The sequence below is a fragment of the Elgaria multicarinata genome, chromosome 2 (genome assembly GCF_023053635.1).
Source record: "Elgaria multicarinata webbii isolate HBS135686 ecotype San Diego chromosome 2, rElgMul1.1.pri, whole genome shotgun sequence".
Classification (NCBI taxonomy): domain Eukaryota; kingdom Metazoa; phylum Chordata; class Lepidosauria; order Squamata; family Anguidae; genus Elgaria; species Elgaria multicarinata.
Genome location: NC_086172.1, coordinates 132,471,563 through 132,493,108, shown reverse-complemented (window position 1 = coordinate 132,493,108; position 21,546 = coordinate 132,471,563). Strand labels below are relative to the sequence as shown.

At 44.4% G+C, this 21,546-nt stretch overlaps 1 protein-coding gene across 1 annotated transcript in view; it reads right to left on the bottom strand.

Moving 5' to 3' along the window:
* BMF (Bcl2 modifying factor) overlaps nt 1–2,687 on the bottom strand; it is a 38,827-nt gene extending 36,140 nt beyond the window's left edge. Inside the window, exon 1 of the mRNA XM_063117742.1 lies at nt 2,549–2,687. The gene's annotated coding sequence lies outside the window, so the exon portion shown is untranslated. The remainder of the gene's footprint in view (nt 1–2,548) is intronic.
* Nucleotides 2,688–21,546: the final 18,859 nt, after the last annotated feature.

The following is a 21,546-nucleotide window of genomic DNA, read 5'->3' as shown; positions in this document are numbered from 1 at the left end:
CCTGATCTAGCACTCCTCATCATTTAGGACCAGACCTACATCTTAATTCAGGGGAAAGCAGCTTGATGCATATCCGAACTCTACAACTTCCTAAGTTCCAGGCAGCATTTCCAATGGTGACGGATCCTGGGAGGGTACCAGGTTGCCTACCTGCTTTGTGAATGAAAGATGGTAATCCAGTAGGGTGGCCCAAAATTTTCGACAAGTGTCTTCAGAAGGCACCAACTGCCACTTCAGTCACTATCAGGCCTTTGATGTGCAGCATATATGTCATTCAAAGGCTATATACAACAAATTCATAGAGGTCTCCAGAAACATATTTAACAAGTTGCTATGCACAGCAGATCTCAAAGCCCAAAAGTTCACTTACTGTGCAATCCTATACATGGTTACTCAGAAGTAAGCCCCACTATGTTCAATGGGACTCATTCCACAATAAGAGTCCATAGTTTTGTGCAGTTGCTGGAGCATTTGATGAGTGTTGGAAAAGGCAGGTTCAAATTCCTGCTCAGTTATGAAGCTTAGGGAACTTCTTACCTTCTTTCAGACTACCTACCTCCCAGGGTTGGGAGGGTAATGTGCCAGTCTCAAATCTTTGGAAGTAGGAAAAGGGAGAATTTCTAAAAATGTTTACAGTTTTTCAAGAGGAACAAGAGAGGGAAATTCTTACAGTGAAAACTTTTATAGCAAAAGTATGGTCTACGCTAGAAATCATACAGGAAAGCATGTTGCTATTATACCATTGATAATGTTTAGCATTTTCCAGCCTGGTTAGCACCTGGATGGGAGACTGCTTGAAATTTCCATGTATGCAACTCTAAGCTTCCTGAAAGAGCTTCAGAGGCACAATAAATAACAATCATATCCTTTTGAAAGGAGGAAGCCAGTTCAGCAAGCAACCCCCACTCCAAAAAAGTCACAAAAAGGTGAAAAAGAGTTCTGCAGTTCTTCCAACTTGGAAACACCTGTCAGGAGCCACACAATGTATTCATTCTTCCATCTTCCACCAGCATTCTCACACAAAAACTCAATGTACATTACAACCACTTGCCTATTCTCAGGAACTGAGCAATGAGGAAGAACAGAGGGAGGGGTATGAGACACGTGCATGCCAGTTAACCAAAACAAAGCAGCAAGCTGGACTACGCTCGGGACTTCATGATTCCTTTAACACGTCCCTTTTCCATCATCTGTCCAGCACTCAAGTGCCACCGAGTCAGAGGTGCCTTTAAAAGTTTAATGCATTATTATGGTTCAGAATGAGGCCAAAACAAACCCTTAAAACCACAGAAAAGGGACAGGCTTTCCAAAGTTATCGAGATGGTTTGACAAATGCAGTACCTCACATAGCATGTATGATATATAAAGTTATTTGATCCTTCAATTAAGTTCTTCTCTCACAGCAATTAGTGGCCAAACCACCAAAAGCAAATGACTCCTTGCTGATCAGTAATACTACATAAATCAGCAAGTTTCCAAAAGAACTCAAATCATCAGGTTAAAATCACTCCTTTTGGCAACTGTCTAATAATCCATTGCGTTGGTGAAAAAGTACAAGGACTGTTGACTATTTAAGTATTTCAAGGGGCTAAAGTATGCATTTCTCTGCATAATGAATGAGGTAGCAAATTATATTATTTGCAGCATGCCAAGAAGCCACAATAAAGGAAACCATTAACAAACCATTTAGACAATTGCCAAGTTGCTGTGGTACCACTAGTTTGCAAAGTCTGTCTGAAATAGGAGTCCTGCCCAGAAAAAAAGTGGCAACCCTAATGTCTACATGATGGACAGAAACTCAACAGGTGATGTTTTCCTCCTCTATGTTATGTCTGTCAAACAGTTGTTAGAAGCCCAAAAGCCCTGCCAAGAAGAAGAAGAAATGTGGCAACCTTCATCTGGAACTCAGCTAGCGATCCTAATTGTTTAAACAACTTTTCTTTCAGTTCAATAAGTCTCTAATAAAGACATTATCTCTTGGAAAGTTAGGTGAAAAGTGTGTAAGGCTGTATGAACCTGTGAGATCCCACATTTCTGGTGTAGGTAAAGAAAAGGCTTTGGGGAGAAATATTTGCCAACAAATATTTTTCTTAATGCCAGATAATGCAAGTCTAAACCTAAGATCAAAAACAGAAGGATCCTCCTAGGGCAGCAAACGTGACACAGATTTGGGGGTGCGGATGGGAAGAAAGTATGTCCTTTGCTCCAATACTTTAAGAACTCTCAGTGCCTGGAGATCCCAGGGCTGTAAGCGTCAAGCGGAGAAAGCGCCTGCTGCGGGATGCCTCTAAGGAAGACATGCAAGGGATTAATTCGCTCACTTATTTAAACGCACAGTCCGCCTTATCCTGAAGTCTCGAGGCGATCAACAAACAGATCGTAAAGAAATACAAAGTCCTGTTAAAAGTTCAGATGAAGATTTGACGAGAGGCGTCTCGTGAGCGCGATGTTATCAAGAGCTGGCTCGCTCCCCCCGTGGGCAACGCCTGGCACAGATCAAAACTATATAAAAAAGACCGAGCTTCGCCAAGCCCCGGACACTACCGACCTGCCGCCCCAAACTGCGACTCAGGCTGCTGTCGGGGCTTTGCGGCCACCGTCTGTCCGCTGGAGACCGCGCGTTGTAAGGCGGGGATCAGCGACCCCTCCAAAGCCGGCCCTTCATCTCCTCTGAGCTGCTGCAGCGCGCCAGCGCCAGCGGCCAGCGGAAAGAGCGGGAGCCGGAAAGTCCCCGGGCTGCAACCTCAGGCGCCGCCGCCGCCGCTAGCCCCACACGGCATTGTTTCCAAAATACACTTGCTTCCTGGCATTACCCAAACAGCTGATGGAAGCCACGCCCCCGGCCGTGACGCGCTCACGCGCAGCTGGCCAATGGCGGGCGGGCGAGCGGCGCCCGGCGCTCTCACAAGCGGTGTTCGGGACTGTCACCAGCGTGGCGGGCTCGTCGAGTGGGGCTCGTGATTCCCGTTCGCCGCCGCAAGGCGGGATTGGAGCCGCTGCAAAGCGAGGAGCACCTAGCCTTCCGTGCCCCCACCCCTTTCCTTCCCAATGTCTGGGGGCCAAACAGGCATGACTTTGATTCTGTATCTATCAGCTACGGGTCCCCTCCATTTTTACTCTAGAGTAGGCCCAGGGGACCCATCTAGATCTCAAAAGCCCCCTTACCGCCGACGTTAAAGCCCAGATTAGGCCCCCGTGTCTACTCTAGAGTAAAAATGAAAATTAGGCATAGATGCTAGTTACGGATTTAAGGAGCAATCCTATGCATGTTTAGGCAGAAAGAAATCCTACAACTCTCAGCTGGGAGTTTTTTCCTGTCTAAACATGCATAGGATTGCGCCCTTAAAGTAATGTATGTTGTGGCCTGGGATGGCGGATCAGTACAAACTTTCCTCTTTGCTTTCAGGAGACCGCTTCAGGTGTGCGTGTTTTTCTTTTCTGTAAACAAAGCAGCAATATTGGGAGGCAATATCACCACACACCTGTAAACTTAAAAATTACTGGATAAGACCAAGGGGATATCGTGTGGTCCTCAGTATTTTGTCTCCAGCAGTAGACAACCAGATGCCTCTGGTATTCCCACTCACTAAGAGTATATGGTAGTTTGTCTCAAGTTGCATCTAGCACTTGGAGATATATTGCCTCAAATAACTTGTGGGTTTTTAAAAATTATTTTAGGCCACCCTTAAGGGAGGAACCCTCTCAATGCTACATTCAAGATACAACATACAAAGCAATACAATTTTAAAAAATCAATAGTACGTGTTCAATAAAATTCTTCATTTATCCACCCCAAACCCAAATCCCTTTGTGGAGCAATGTATCTGCCTTTGTGTTTATGTGCTGTTCAGAATTCCCAGTAGAGATCCTTTGGGGACACCACTGCTTACTTCCCTCCATTGTAAAAAGCTGTCCATTTATTTCTACCCTTGCTTCCTGTTTTCAAACTAGCTGCAGCTCTTTAAGAGGATCTGGCTTATCCTACCACTCCTAACAACCCACTCCCATACATAATGTAAGCATTCCCCAAGATACACACAAAGCAATTATCTACCACTTTGCAAATATAAAAATGGCCATGTTTCTCTTTATTTCTGTTCTCTACCTAACAAAAAACTTTTGTGTTTTGCTTAAGGCTGGAGACAGATATGGATAACTATTGGATTTTATATTTTGAAAAATGGAGGATCTGCTGTTATTCACTTCTTTGTCCCAGCAGTCAGAGGTGTAACCTGAGACCTGCATAGCACCTAGGAGATTTAATTGGATTAGGTTCCACTATCTCTTCCTACCCTTAAGACTTTGTGACTTAAACATCAAGCCGACTCTCTCTCCCTAACCCCCTCCACTTGCTTAACATCCAGTCTGATGAAGAGTTCTGGAGAACTCAAAAACCATTCTCCAGAATTCCAAAAATGTCACTACCTTCTGATATTTTGGTTATCCTAATAAAAGTATCCCGACTGTGGATTTGGAATTATACCTAAGTATGTATAACTCATTAATCACTACCCTGATCCTCTCTCCCTTCTCTGTGTTATCTTCCCCACTGTCAACATTTAATCTTTAAGCTTCTTGGGATCAAGGATCTCCGAGTGCTTTCAGACAGACTGCTTGTGAAGACATGCCATGTATAACTGTTGTTCTGTAATATTTACTTTGTGTGGCCATTGAAAGGCTATAATGTATCTGCAGAGGCCTGAGGCCTGGCTTTGTTACTGTCAAAGGCCTACACAGCAATACTGCTTGGTGACCTATTCTGAAAGAGGGTGGGAGAGAGAGAAACAATCACTTTTAATGTTTTTAGATGGGGCCTGTATCAGGTAAGTTCAATTTTGATTGGTCTGGGAAACATCAGACACTGATTGGCTGGGGGTTTCTAGCTAGGTGGAAGGCAGCAGTTAGGAGATGACAGTTGGCAGTTTGAGCCAGTTAAAGGCTTGATGATCAGTCAGTAAGGGAGAAAATCTGTTGGTTGGTGTGGGTTGTGTGATAGAAGGAATAGGCGAAAGTGAATAACTAAGGCTGGGAAATTAAGCTATTACTTCTAACTATATGTGGCTGGTGAAGACGCCAGGAGGCTGCAGGCATTAAAAAACAGAAATTCTGTCCAAGCAGCCAGTGGTACAACAGGTGACACTTTGGTGTACGCGGCAGACTGCGCTCAAGAGCTGGACCTAGTTGTCAGTGTATTTTGCTGGGGTAGAGATTTAGGGAATTTGGCCTGAAGGTAAAAAAAAGAAAAAGAAACACTGCACATAAAAAAAAAGGTGGAAAAGATGAAATGTCATGTGCTGGGGAGGGAACCACTAAAATGGAGCAACTTGGGGAACTGGGTGGAGGTCAATGGCTAGAAAGTATTTCACTCATCAGTTGCAGGCCGGAGCCCTGCACCGAACCTGATCCTCCACAGTGCACAGCATGCACATACAGAGAGGTGAAGAGACTTGGTGGCCCCTGTGAGGTGTGAACAGAAGGTGTGGAGGAGGACTGCAAGAGGCTCAGCCAAAGAGTCTCCAGTGTGTTGGCTGGACAGTAGGATTGTGAATGCAGCACCAGAAGATTAGGTAACCTGTCCACCCCTATCTTTCACACTCTCAGGGATATGACAGTCCCTTTGAGTATCTATGGCCGCCTTCTAAGACTTAATAGGACCAGGCTATGGTGCATTTCCCAGACCTTTCCTCTCAGTCCAAGCTCTGGACTGGTGCTCGTGGATCCATCCTTGTTATTGGAGGCCCAAGTGACCTCATTGCCCTGGAGCATCCATTATCAACTCCAGTTGATTAGCCAACTACAGCCATTCCTGGATAGAGATAGCCTAGCCGCACTGATAACCTCACGAGTAAACTACTGCAATGCACTGTGCATGGGACTGCCCTTGTGCATGGTTCAAAAGGTATGCTCACATAACATCTGTGTTAAAAGATCTGCACTGGCTGCCTATTAGCTACCGAGCCACAAACAAGGTTATGTTATTGTCATACAAAGCCCTAAACAACTTGGGACCAGGATATCTAGCAGACTGTCTTCCCTTCTATATACCCAGCCAACATTTAAGATCGTCAGAGGAGGCCATGCTGGTCATTCCAAAATTAACAGAATGTCTCCACACAATACCTCAATGGCCTTCCCAGTAGCAGCGCCCACTTGTTGGAAGGGCAACCCTGCATCCTTACCAGGTAGGTTGGATAAAAATCAATTATTTTTTTAAAAAATAAAAAAATGATTTTTAAAAAATTTAAATCAGATTTTTTTATTTAAATTGGATTTTTTTTATAAAATGCTTTTTGAGGAAAAATCTATTTAATAGAAAATCTTTCTATTTAAGATACATTATAGTCCAAAGGTTATTCATCATGAAATAAGGATTAGTTTTTAATTATGTAGCATGAGGCTGTTTAATTTTTTTGGTAAATTAATTCCATTAATCCATTCACAATGTCATGCTCTTCCAGAGATTTCGGTAAGATTATTTTTCTCCTTCCAATAAAGTACAGCAGAAAAGTTGTCCAAATATGAATGATTAACCTATTAAACTGGAGATAGTTCACCTTGCAATAATTTCATAATTATCTATCTATGATGTGTTTCTAATAGTATAACCAAATCAGTATTTTTTGATATAACTGTAAAACTAATCTGAAAAGTTGCTATTCTAAAAATGAAACATTCATCTGGTTGTAAATATTAAGATTATACCAGCAAGAACGAGTCTTTGGTAACTCTGAGTTGGGTAAAATATAGCGAGGAAGAGTGCACTTTGGTGGGGGGGAGTCACATGATTAAATTGAGTCTTTCTGAGTAGTGATTTAAATTGTGATTTAAATCAAATCCACCCTGTTACCAGGTCTCAGGTCTTTTCGCATTCACAATGGGCTCCATTACACAGCGACCAACAGAGACCACATGATTTTGAATTGAAAAGGGAATGCTATTGCAGCCTATTATTTTAAATGAAATAGTGTCACCTAATCTCTGTGTTTTTGAAAACAGGATCACTGGGGGAAACCGCGAAAGCCGTCCTAGCTGTTGACGATGTCATGTAATCAAATCACAAACTTCCATGAGTGCCCAGTCATGGACGTGCTATAAATCGCTTGTTTAGAGAAGTCTGAAAACCCTCCCCCGTGCAATTCAGTAGGCAGAAAATGAATCAACCTTCAAATGCCTCCTGAAAACGCACTTGTTCACCCAGGCTTTCCTCGGGTGGTAACTAAATTACTCATGCTGCTTCATCCTACCTTGCATTGCTTTTATTGGAATTTGAATTGTTTTTAATGTGTTTTTAATCTTGTATTTTAAATGTGATTTTAATATACAGCAGTAATAGTTGACTTATTTCAGAAAAAAGTTTAGGATGGCAGTTTTATTGTGAAATACGCTGTTGTTACATGTGGGACACAGCCTGCTCACCTAGAAATATACTTTGCTCCTTCTGTACCCCCCCCCCAATTCTTTTTCAGTGTTGCCGTTGCTGGGCTCAATCCCCAGCCCTCTGCTTTCCAGAGATAAAGCACAGGTGAGTGACCAGGTTTATGATCCCCATTTGGCACCATGGTGGTGGGGATTGTTCCAATTCTCTCTGCTGCGAGGGCAGGGAGTGAGTGGAAGGAGCAAGCAACTCACACGTGCTCTCTCTGTCTGGGCAGTGCCATTCTCCCCAAGATACTGTCCAGAGAGACAGAAAGCACACAGTCCACCATCTGCCTGTCCACTTGCTTGCCCTTTCTTCCTGGTGGACTAGGGAGAGTACCAAATGATATGTTACCAAAGGTGGGAAACCATTGTCTGTTTCCAGCCTACATGTTTATGGACACTCTCAGGCTGTAACCCTAAATGCGCTTACTAGGAAGTTAGCCCCATCAAACACAGTGGGACTTTTTTTCTGACGAAATAAACACAGGAATGCCACAAGGTCTTAAAAGGCAAGACTTCTTTTGCAGAATGAAGCAAGACTTCTTTTGCAGACACCATGCAAAATGCAACAATTTCTATAGGGTCAAAATTTTGGCTCTGATAATGCTATACACCAATACCCAGGGAACTGATATATACCAATTCCCAATTTCATGCATCCTTAAAATATTGCCCAATACATATACAGAGTGACAAAGACACATGCCATTTCTAAATGCTATATTTTTTAATGGGGAGATTAATCTTTGTGCCAGAAGTAAAATAAAAACAAAAAACCCTGACAGAGGCTTCCCAACTATAGGAAGATGGCTCTGCCACTCCCATTTAAGACCATACACATAATAGACTTGTACAATTGCTAAGATCATTGGAGGAGGCCTTGCTGGTTGTACCACCACCTGCCATCTGGCAGCAACCTGGACGTGGGCCTTCTCTGTGGTGGCCCCCACCTTAAGGAATGCCCTCCTCCCCCTTGTATTTGGGAGGTGCCAACTGTGTTGTGTTTTTGGTGGCTTTCAAAGACCCATCTCTTTACCCAAGCCTTCCCTGAAAAATTGTGCTGCTCAGTAGTTTGTGTTTTTAATTTTGGTTTTAAATATTTTAAATATTTTAGCTGATGAGCTTTTGTATTTATTATCTAATTGTAACTATTTTTTTATTTTGTAAACCACCTATTATTTGTTGATATGGTAAGTGGCATATTAATAGATTAAGTAAAGAATAGATTGGAAGGTAGGGCTGAGGGAGTGGGAAATAGTCCTGCTATGAGAAATAGGGATACTGCTGCTGGTCCTTACCCATAAAACAATACGCATGATATGCAGAGATTTCTGAGAATCAAATAAAAATGAAATGTAGGCTCGTCTAGCATTGGTACATCTGCGAGGTAGTCTTGCTGGCATTTGCCCTTTGGCATTAGTGGGAGAAAGTAATTTTGTCTGTGTTTGCCAGCTGGCATTGTGGCTTGGGAGGTGAGGACAGACTTACTGCCACTTGCCACTTTAAAAAGGCTTGATAAACACTCCTGCATTGGAGAGTTATAATTGTAAACAGTAGAGACTGATGGGTCTGATGTCGGTAGGGTGGGCTCCAGTCAAAACCATTCAGAACTCTAAAGGATTTATCCAGGATAGAGCTCTTTTAGAATTCCTACTGGTTCTGACTGAAACCTGGAGTGGATTTACTGCTCCATTGACATCGGAGCCACGAGTCTCCATTTAATGCTTCTTCTAAAGCATTAAATATAATTAAAACCAAATCATTTTAGAAGGTCACCAAATGGTCTGAATTTGGGTAGTGGGATGGGGTTGCTCTTGTACCAATTGTTCCTGTGAGACATTGCAAGGAATCTTGAGCTACACCGCGCAGAATTGTGCACTGCTTTATAGTGACTTTTAGAAAACTGCTGTCTCAAGCAACTATTTCTGTCACTGTTATAGTATCTAAAAAAAAAAAAGATGCTGTGACATTCATACAGTCACTTCCTACTAGGGATGTGCTCCGCTTCTAATCGGACCAGCGAATTAGAAGCGGAGCGTGGTGCTTTGCCTCCCCTTAAGGTGGAGGTGAAGAGGATTGGGGGGCCGGCGGAGCGTGGCGAAGAGGATCAAGGTGAAGGCGGATCCTTCGCCTCGATCCAGAGCTCCGCCGGAAAGGTAAGTGGGGTTTACCGGGCCCTGCCGCTGTCGCCCATGTGGCGACAGTGGCAGGGCCCGGTAAACACCCCCCCTCCTCTCCCTTACCTGCCTCCGTCCGCGATCCCTCGGCGTCTTCAATTGAGCCCGTGGTTCAACCAGGAAGTCTGGGCCGCAGGTAAGGTAAGGCCCCCCTCCCCCTTGGTCCCTTACCGGGCTCTGCCGCCGTCGCCGCACGGGCGGCGACGGCGGCAGAGCCCGGTACCCCCCCCCGCCCTCCTCTCCTGGCCTTACCTGGCACCACTCCCCTCCACTGCGGAGCTCCGATTTGGAGCCGGAGCTCCGCGGCGAAGAGGAGCGGAGTATGGGCGGAGCGGGCCGATCCAAAATTTTCGGATCGGCCCGCGGGGCGGAGCGGGGGGTCTGTGCACACCCCTACTTCCTACATAGCGAGAATCCTTTCTGCTTGGGAAAAGAATTGCCTTTTCCCAGCTGCAAAATAGAACACATCCAGCAGCCAAGGAAAATGTGATATCCTTGCAACAGGTATCCCCACAACCTACAGAGTAGATGTCTGAATTATGGGAAATAGAGCTCCATCCGACAAGCGTTTTATTGCATGCTCGTTACTGGGCACTCACGGATTTTTCGCAGGTCCCTCACATGACGTCATCTGCCTCTCTGGTGCCTTCTGGCCTTCCTCGTGCTGCAAGAAAACCCAGAAAAAGTCCAGTTGCTGCTCTCTCCTGCTGTATGTGGGAGAAGCAGCGTGATTATAATGCCTGACTGACTGGGCCTTGTGCTAATTGTTTACTTCCTGTTTTCAAACAGGAAGTAACTAAGCAATGAAACCAGGAGTGGAGAAGCCACAGTAGCCAGCATTTTTCCCCAAGTGTGACGGAGCTTATAGATATGTAACAACTGCCACATTTATTACGCAAAAACAAATTGTTGGGAAATGGCCCTTTGAAATACACTATTTCCCCTGAATCTACCAGTAGAGGGCAACATCACCAACACAAAACAAATATACAATGGACAGGGAAATTGGGCTGCATGTGCTTTAGCATTTTAAAACAGCTAGTAAATTGAGGCTCGCAAAAATAATTTACAATCATATTAGCTTACTGTGCAGTTTTGAGAACCTGGTTGCTGGTTGATTGCTGCGCAGAGAATGCTGTTTGTACTTCCAGAATCACCACTGCATTTCCACCAAAATGAGCAAGCATTTGAATCTATTTTAGTTCCCTTTTTTATAATGTGTTTTAATGGCATCGACCACATAAATTGATTTTTTGCTTCATAAGCATATTTTCATTTTGGATTGCTGCCCAAGAACATAATTCCATTTCTAAAGAAACAGACTGTTCTTTAGTCCTGTTATGATATTATTTTGCAGGTAATTTTCCTTTGCACATAAAATCATTCCACTTACCAAAGAATCCTAAAACACATTAAATGGGTTGGCATGGCTGACATCCTCATTTCTTCTTATTGAGAGAAATGACAGCAGCACAATCCTTAATTCAGAGTACTTGGATTTACACCAGAGTTGCCATCTAGTACCAGATAAAGGCATTAGGCCCAAGGTCTTTGTCAGGCTGAGCAGAACAGGGATCTGGATCTACTGGTAGATTTCTGGGTGACTTGCTGTAGATCAGCAAAGATTTCTGACTCCCAATTGTTTAACAATAGCACCAACAAAATGACTCCCTTCCCATCCTGAAATAAAGCCTGGAGTAACGAGGAATGCATTTTTGTGCTAAAGTTCTGTTAGTTCCATCCAGTTTTGGTACTCAGCATAATTTCCTGGGGCTCTAAATTCTTTAATTCTAATTGTATGTCTTTTGCATCAGGATTTTGGGGTGCTAGTAAAAAACTAGGTAGATCTTGCAAGCCTGAAGTTTGACCACCACTGGTCTAGGCTATTCCTGTACCAACAAGGCTATTCCAACTCTACCTATTAAGGGATGTATCACACATTACTTTTGAAAAGTGTAGCATGCAGACACCCTCAATCAGGGAGATTATTAACTGTAGCTCCATGTCATTTAGTCATAAATCCAGGTTTCATAGAATAGCAGAGTTGGAAGGGGCTTACAAGGCCATCGAGTCTAACCCCCTGCTCAATGCAGGAATCCACCCTAAAGCATCCCTGACAGATGCTTGTCCAGCTGCCTCTTGAAGGCCTCTAGTGTGGGAGAGCCCACAACCTTCCTAGGTAACTGATTCCATTGTCGTACTGCTCTAACAGTCAGGAAGTTTTTCCTGATGTCCAGCTGGAATCTGGCTTCCTTTAACTTCAGCCTGTTATTCCGTGTCCTGCACTCTGGGAGGATCGAGAAGAGATCCTGGCCCTCCTCTGTGTGACAACCTTTTAAGTATTTGAAGAGTGCTATCATGTCTCCCCACAATCTTCTCTTCTCCAGGCTAAACATGCCCAGTTCTTTCAGTCTCTCTTCACAGGGCTTTGTTTCCAGACCCCTGATCATCCTGGTTGCCCTCCTCTGAACACGCTCCAGCTTGTCTGCGTCCTTCTTGAATTGTAGAGCCCACAACTGGACACAATACTCTAGATGAGGCCTAACCAGGGCTGAATAGAGAGGAATCAGTACCTCACGTGATTTGGAAGCTATACTTCTATTAATGCAGCCCAAAATAGCATTTGCCTTTCTTGCAGCCATATCGCACTGTTGGCTCATATTCAGCTTGTGATCTACAACAATTCCAAGATCCTTCCCATTTGTAGTATTGCTGAGCCAAGTATCCCCCATCTTGTAACTGTGCATTTGGTTTCTATTTCCTAAATGTAGAACTTGGCATTTATCGCTATTAAATTTCATTCTGTTGTTTTGCATTCTCAGGTTGTCTCTACGCAAAGCATTTATCACGCACTTGTGATTGTTCATTCACGGAGGTTAGGGGGTCCTTTTCACAACACCATCAATCTCCGATGCCTCTCCCGTCATTTTCAAGTGGGAGCAGCATTGGTGACATTTTCTAAGACACAAAAAATGCACTAATAAATTTAAATCATGCAATATAGTAGTGCCATCTTCAGGCAGTATAAATGAAACATATGGGCAGGAACCAGCAAAAATAAGGGAGGAGGAAAGCATGTGTATTGTGCTGGTTGTAAGCTGGCAAAGACTCCAGAAGAGAAAGCCCTGGTAAGGTTTAGGGATTTTTCCTTAATGTATAGAAGCTCTCAGACCCTTGAGAATGCCCCTGATTTGAGGGGTGGAGGGTGTCTGTAAGATTGTTTCACTATGAGAAATGGGAGAGAGGCAATCTCTGTGAGGTGGGTTACCAAATCAGTTTATTGGGTTTTAGGAAACTCCCATTACTGGGCTGACTGTTGTTAATGATACTTTTGTATGCTGGTATTTTAATATCAGTGTAGAGTTTTTGGCTTGATTGTTTTTTTAAAAAAATATATTAAGTTTTTAAAAATACATTGTTGTTGAATGTTAGCATGATTTTTTTAAATGAATTGTTACAAATGGCCTTTGATGCAAATATATGTTTTATGGACATCTGATTTTGTATTTGGAACAGCACCATACAAATTAAAGTCTAGTCTAATCTAATCTATCATATGTGAATGTCTTGTACACTTATAGTGCTACTGCACTGAATATATGCAGTATATAAAATGAATATGCTGCTAAGAAAACTTTGCTTTTCCCATTGCCTGAAAAGACTCTAAACACACAACTCAGAAGTATGTCCTATTCATTTTAGGAGAATGTATTTCCCCCAAAGGTATTGAAAATTAGGGTAACTACTTAAATTTAGAGCTGCATCTGTCACTTGTCATGGGGCAGTGGCATTTTAAATATGCTTTCATGAATTGGTTTTAAAATGTACACATTTTATGTTGGGTTTGAACTAGGCCAAAACAACCAGCCAGGTGACAAAAAAAGCTGGCCATCCTGTCTGAGGAGAAGTATGAATATGCAAAGCCATACAGGTGGTGGTGATAGTGTTGGCAAACTATCCATGGGTGTCAAAAAAGGAGAAGAGCAGGGCCGGCGCCAGGACTAGGCAAATCAGGCGATCGCCTAGGGCGCCGCCCCACAGGGAGCGTTCTGGCTGGCGCTCCTTCTTGGCGCATGCCTGCACCTTTGCGCTGCCACTCACTCTGCTGCTCTCTCGCCTGGACCTGCGTGCAAGCAGCCCTTCACACACAGCAGCTCGGGCGTCTGGCACCAGCCTCGCTTCCTTCATGTCATTCCCCTGGTGGGGCGAGGCTGCGCCCCTTGGCTGGGAGAGACCGCCCCCTCCTCTCGCCGGCTTTGTGTGGGGAGGGAGGGGCAAAGGCCAGGTCTCTCTCCCAGCGAGAGAGAGAGAGAGAGAGAGAGAGAGAGAGAGAGAGGGCAGCAAAGGCGGTGCGGGAGAGGGGGAGGCAGAGCGATGGGGGTGGGGGGGTGGGGAGGGGAAGGATTGGGGGAGGCAAACGGGGAGGGAGCCAGGGAGGCGAGGCAGCAGCATCGTGCGCGGCAGGCAGGAGGAGGGGTGAAAAGAGGCCTGGGAAAGCGAGGCGTGCTTGACAGAAGACCCCAGGCATGGAGTGGGGGGGGGGGGGGCGGGATGTCAGGAGGCGGGAAAAAGGAGGAAGGGGAAGCAGAGAGGATGGGGAAATGGATAGGTGGAAGCATGGGGTGAAGACCTGAAGGACATGCTGCCAGCGACCATGGGAGGCTATGGAGTGGGGAAGGAAGGAAGGAGAGAAAAGAGGCAAGAGAGAAAACGGGGGTGGGGGAGAGAAAGGAAGGAAGGACTTGGGATCATTAGGAAGAAGCAAAATGACTTAGGGGCAGTGGAGGCTGGTCTCAGTGGGGCGGTGCAACTGCTCTGGGTTTCAGTCAGAACTCTAAAGGAGCTACCTGTGGTGCTGAACCTGTTTTGGGGTTCCTTTAGAGTTCTGGCTGCTTCTGACAGAAATCCAGGACAAATTCATCGCCCCATGACATTAGAGCCACCAGCCACCACTGCTTATGGGGGATGGGAGAGAAAAGAAGGGTAGAAATGAGAGCAGACATGGGAGAGGAAGGCAAGCCAAGAAAGCAAGGGACAGTTTTTGACTGACTGCGCAGCAGCGGAAGCAATGAGCCAGCCGGCGCGAAGAGCAGCAGCAGTCCATGCCGGGCGCCAGGCGAGGAGGAAGATGACGAGGGACGACGACTAGTCTATGAGGGTCAGTGGCTGGAACGGGAGCAGCTAGGCTGTAGGTTCTGAGCAATCAACGCTTGCACCGCCTCCACGGCTGCGCAGCACCTCGGGGCGCCTGAGAGGCGGCTGCTGAGGAGGCAGCGGGAGCCCAGTGTGGTGGCGGGGCAGCGGCTGGCCAACATGGGAAGCACAGGATGTGGCTGAGGGTGGCTCCTGCTGTGTTGGAGTTGCTTCCGGGGAGCCCTGCTTTCTCCGAGGGGAAAGGGCTCTCCCGAGGCTGAGGCGCCCCCTTCCTCCTCTGCTTCCTCTTTTCCCTCCGTCCCGGGTGTCTGTTGAATCTTCCTCCTCCCTTCCCAGCCTCCCTCCCTTTATTGTGTTACTGTGTTTGTGGTGCTAATCTACTTTTAATTTATCTGATTTTTCAATTTTTACTGGATTGAATGCATTATTATTATTATTATTATCATCATCGTCGTCGTCGTCATTGGTTCTTGGGGCAGAATCCAGAACTGCCCTTGCATGTGCAATCAGCTCCACTACTTCTGGACTACAAGTGACCCCTACCACTTGTGGAACTGCTTTCAGTTTAGTGTTTCTGGAGGCAAGCTGAAGTGAGTGGAAATGCTAGTTTCTGGAAGGGGGAAGAGTGGCAAAGCTTGCATCAATGAGTACCAGATTAGCACACCAACAAGTGTTTCTGCCTGTTTTGGAGCTTTGCCTCTGGCAGCACTAAATTGTTATTCTGTAAGGAGTGGGGACTTACGAGTTTTGTGTTTTTTATTTTTTTTCTACAAAACATCTGTTGTTAAAAATCGAAGTTGGCAATTTGAGGGGGGGGGGTTCCAAGTAGCTCGCCTTGCCTAGGGCACAAAATAGTCTGGCACAGGCCCTGGAGAAGAGTGTGAACCAATTTGTGTGCTGACAGGTTCCTGTTAGAAGAAGGTGAACTGGGGACAGAAATAAATATTTACAGCAATATTCTTATCACAAAAACAGGCCCTGAACCCAGCATGAGAAAGAAGAACATTTAACCTGCTACACTTAATATGGGTTTTACTTGGAGGCTGGCTTAACTTCCCATATTTATTTAAAATATTTCTAGGCCACCTTCTAAGGCAGGAGCCTTCCAAGACAGCTTATAGCCGTAACAACAACAACCACAACAACAGACATAGCAATAAAACAGCCAACATTAATGAGAACAAGAAACATAAAAACAACAAACACCAGTATAAAACATCTGGCCTTGACAGTACTAAAAGCCTACAGTACAATTGCAGTGATAAGCCAGAAAAGTCCAGTAAAAACCTAATTAGAAGAACAAGAACAACTGGAAGTAAACCAGAGTACAGCAGCAACATCATAGCCACAAAATTTCGCTCCACAGTCTCGGTTTCTTGTGTTCTTTTCTGGGTTGGAGGCATGCTTGGCCTTGCCAACCTCTGATGCTTTAAAATTGGATGGGCTTCTAAGGCTGCCATTCTAAATACACTTAATAGAGAGTAAGTCCCTTAAATATAGTAAGGCTTATAACTGAGTAAACATGCACAGGAATGAGCTGCACACCCCTGTCAAAACGTCTTTCCCTCAGCCCCTCACAGTTGAGACAAGGAGCCTGTTAAACATGACTACAACATGTACAAAATTGCAAAACCAAACATGATTGACAGTCACTTACAGATCAGTAGTTGTAGTTCAGTCTTCTCCAGCAAAGGAGATCGTTACTTTGTCATGGTGCTGGAGCTTGAGCACCTCAAGGATGCCATGAGCTAAACCGTGAAGGGACACCCAAGACGGGAAGGTCATGGTAGAGAGGTCAGACTAAATACGATCCCTGGGGAAGGTAATGGCAACCCACCCCAGTATTCTTGCCGTGAAAACTAAATGGATCAGTACAACCAGAGATATGTCGGTATACCATCGGAAGATGGGACCCCCAGGTCGGAAGATGGTCAAAATGCTACTGGGGAGGAACAGAGGATAAGTTCAACTAGCCCCAGATGTGATGACGCAGCTAGCTCAAAGCCGAAAGGACGGCTAGCGGCCGACAGTGCTGGTGGTGAACGACGAATCCGATGTTCTAAAGATCAACACACCATAGGAACCTGGAATGTAAGATCTATGAGCCAGGGTAAATTGGATGTGGTTATTGGTGAGATGTCAAGATTAAATATAAATATATTGGGTATCAGTGAACTGAAATGTACTGGAATGGGCCACTTCACATCAGATCACCACCAGATCTACTACTGTGGACAAGAGGATCACAGAAGAAATGGAGTAGCCTTCATAATTAATAATAAAGTGGCTAAAGCAGTGCTTGGATACAATCCAAAAAATGATAGAATGATCTCAATTCGAATTCAGGGTAAGCCATTTAACATCACAGTGATCCAAATATATGCCCCAACCACAGATGCTGAAGAAGTAGAAGTAGATCAATTCTATGAGGATCTGCAGTACCTACTGGATAATACACCAAAAAGAGATGTTACTTTCGTTACAGGAGACTGGAATGCCAAGGTGGGTAGTCAAATGACATCTGGAATTACAGGTAAGCATGGTCTAGGAGAACAAAATGAAGCGGGACATAGGCTAATAGAATTCTGCCAGGACAAATCACTGTGCATAACAAACACTCTCTTCCAACAACCTAAAAGACGGCTTTATGCATGGACTTCACCAGATGGCCGACACCGAAATCAGATTGACTACATCCTTTGCAGCCAAAGGTGGTGGACATCTATACAGACGGTAAAAACAAGACCTGGAGCTGACTGTGGTTTAGATCACAAACTTCTTATTGCACAATTTAGAATCAAACTAAAGTGAATAGGAAAGACCCACAGATCAGTTAGATATGAGCTCACTAATATTCCTAATGAATATGCAGTGGAAGTGAAGAATAGATTTAAGGGACTAGATTTAGTAGATAGGGTCCCGGAAGAACTATAGACAGAAATTCACAACATTGTCCAAGAGGTGGCAACAAAAAACATCCCAAAGAAAAAGAAAACCAAGAAAGCAAGATGGCTGTCTGGTGAGACACTGGAAGTAGCCCAAGAAAGAAGGAAAGCAAAAGGCAACAGTGATAGGGGGAGATATGCCCAATTAAATGCAAAATTCCAGAGGTTAGCCAGAAAAGATAAGGAATTGTTTTTAAACAAGCAATGCGCGGAAGTGGAAGAAGACAATAGAATAGGAAGGACAAGAGACCTCTTCCAGAAAATTAGAAACATCGGAGGTAAATTCCAGGCAAAAATGGGTATGATCAAAAACAAAGATGGCAAGAACCTAACAGAAACAGAAGAGATCAAGAAAAGGTGGCAAGAATATACGGAAGATCTGTATAGGAAGGATAATAATATCGAGGATAGCTCAGACGGTGTGATCAGTGAGTTAGAGCCAGACATCCTGAAGAGTGAGGTTGAATGGCCTTAAGAAGCATTGCTAATAACAAGGCAGCAGGAGACGACGGTATCCCAGCTGAACTGTTTAAAATATTGCAAGATGATGCTGTCAAGGTGATGCATGCAATATGCCAGCAAATTTGGAAAACACAAGAATGGCCATCAGACTGGAAAAAATTAACTTATATCCCCACACCAAAAAAGGGAAAAACTAAAGAATGTTCCAACTATCAGACAGTGGCACTTATTTCACATGCCAGCAAGGCAATGCTCAAGATCCTGCAAAGTAGACTCCAGCAATTCATGGAGCAAGAATTGCCAGATGTACAAGCTGGGTTTAGAAAAGGCAGAGGAACTAGAGACCAAATTGCCAATATCCGCTGGATAATGGAGAAAGCCAGGGAGTTCCAGAAAAACATCTATTTCTGTTTTATTGACTATTCTAAAGCCTTTGACTGTGTGGATCATAACAAACTGTGGCAAGTTCTTGGTGGTATGGGGATACCAAGTCATCTTGTCTGCCTCCTGAGGAATCTGTATAACGAACAAGTAGCAACGGTAAGAACAGACCACGGAACAACGGACTGGTTTAAGATTGGGAAAGGAGTACGGCAGGGTTGTATTCAACTTGTATGCAGGACACATCATGCGACATGCTGGGCTTGACGAATCCAAGGCTAGAGTTAAAATCGCAGGAAGAAACATTAACAATCTCAGATATGCAGATGACACCACATTGATGGCTGAAAGTGAGGAAGAGCTGAGGAGCCTTATGACAAAAGTGAAAGAAGAAAGTGCAAAAGCTGGGTTGCAGTTAAACCTCAAAAAACCCAAGATTATGGCAACCAGCTTGACTGATAACTGGCAAATAGAGGGAGAAAACGTGGAGGCAGTGACAGACTTTGTATTTCTGGGTGCAAAGATTACTGCAGATGCTGATCAGAAGACGTTTACTTCTTGGGAGGAGAGCAATGACAAATCTTGATAAAATAGTTAAGAGCAGAGACACCACACTGACAACAAAGGTCCGCATAGTTAAAGCAATGGTATTCCCCGTAGTAACCTATGGCTGCGAGAGCTGGACCATAAGGAAAGCTGAGCGAAGGAAGATAGATGCTTTTGAACTGTGGTGTTGGAGGAAAATTCTGAGAGTGCCGTGGACTGCAAGAAGATCAAACCAGTCCATACTCCAGGAAATAAAGCCAGACTGCTCACTTGAGGGAATGGTATTAAAGGCAAAACTGAAGTACTTTGGCCACATAATGAGAAGACAGGATACCCTGGAGAAGAGGCTGATGCTAGGGAAAGTGGAAGGCAAAAGGAAGAGGGTCCGACCAAGGGCAAGATGGATGGATGATATTCTGGAGGAGACAGACTTGACCTTGGAGGAGCTAGGGGTGGCGACAGCCGACAGAAAGCTCTGGCGTGGGCTGGTCCATGAAGTCACGAAGAGTCGGAAGCGACTGAATGAATAAACCAACAAGTTCAGTCTTACAGGCTTCCCTGCATAAGTGATTTATTGCACACTCATGATTGGTCACTCACATAAGTTTGCGGGTCCTTTGCACAATGTTGTCAACCTCCAGAAAGTCTCCCATGGTTCAGCCCCCCTTGTTCCGCTTCCAAAAGATCAGAGATAAGCTGTAATAACAGTTGTGATTTATTGTCAGTGTGTAATGCTGGCATAGCGCTATAATTCAGCCACTAGATGGCGTTGTTTCATTGAACGTATAGAGCATTACTGAGAAGGGAAGTTTTCAGTTCCAAATCATACATTTGCAGTCTAAAGCTGCCCATTGTAAACCTGGAGAGAGACTCCGGAAGAAGAAAGCCTGGTAAGAGTGTGGGATTTTTGCTTAATGTAAAGAAGCTCATAGTTTTCGAAGCCTGAATCATAATTTTGTAATGCTTGGAGGACAGGCCCATGATGTGAAAATTCTTCAAGCTCTTATAAAACAAAAATTCTTCAAGCTCTTATAAAACAAAACCTATCTCTACATAAAAGGTGTTGAATTTCTTTCAGCCTGAGGCCCAAATTCCATTTCACATAAGCTTGAAGGGGTGGGGCAGGGGTCAAAGGCCAAAAATACCACACAGATCAGCACATTTTACCTTAAAGCTCTTACTGCCACAGTAGCTAAGTCTTAAGAGAGGCATTTCAACCTTTCAGAATTGGGGGTGAGGGACACAAAAGCCAGGAAGCTGAACAAAAGATGGGAAACCATCAGATTGGTCATCTGGGGGAAGGGGACACAGCCAGCAGGGGAACCTGACAGGCTGGTTTGGGACCCCAAGAGCTTTTCTACATGAAGCTGTTAATCGGCTGTATCTACTTTTGGTTTCATCATAGAATTATTTTATTTATTTATATACAATATTTATATACTGCTCCCCTTTCAAGAATTTCAGAGCTGTGGACAAATAGAATAAAATAATAAAAACACATTAAAAGGACATTTTTAAAAAACAAAGTACAAATAAAACCATGGCTGGTCATTAAAGGAAGGATTCCTGGAACAATGACATTTTCAGGAGGCGCTGGAAGGAATACAAAGTTGGCGCCTGCCTGACCTCCAGAGGCAAGGAATTCCATAGGATGGAGGCGACCACACTGGAGGCTCTTCCCCTGTTGGACTCCAATCGGACACTAGGTCTATGTGGAACCACCAGCATCATGCCCTCGGATGACCTCAGTGAAATGGGAGAATTGAGATCTGAGCAGAGAAGTGTTTCCTTTCCCTCTTTTCCATAGCAGAATAGCACAAATACACAAGAGGAAATTGTGCTTTTTTCACTTTCATAATTAAATTCCAAATTTTCCCCGCTCAAAAAAAAGCAATAACTCACCGAAAGTGTTGGGTAAACACAGAAGTAAAACTGGAGGGTCATGAAGAACCCTTAAAAAATTGTAAGTAAGAAATGACAAGCCCATGCTAAATGCTCGTATAGAAAAGCCCACACTGAGTTAGCGCCTTGGTCCATCTAGCCCAGGACTAGCAGTGGCTCTCCAGGGTTTCAGGCCCTACCTGGAGATGCTAGGAATGGAACCAGGAACCTTCTGCATGTAAAACATGTGCTCTACCACTGAGCTATATATCCTCCACTGGCCCAGCAGGGCCACCAGAGTCCTAGCAGCTTTTTGAAGATGTTGCATGCTGATGGTATCTGTGTCCAGGCTTCCCTAGGAACACCTTCCTTTCTGTTTTTACACTTTTGAGAACTACCACTTTACACCAGCTTACTCGTTCTTGCGCTTTCCCCCATTCTAATTTTGGTGTTTCAAATGATTTTAAAAAAGGACACATGAATGAGAAGAATGGTCTGCAAATTACTGCATAAAGGCTGTGTCGTGGGATGGGGGAAGGGGACGAAAGAAAAGGTTGCATTTGATCTTGCTCAGGACCCTG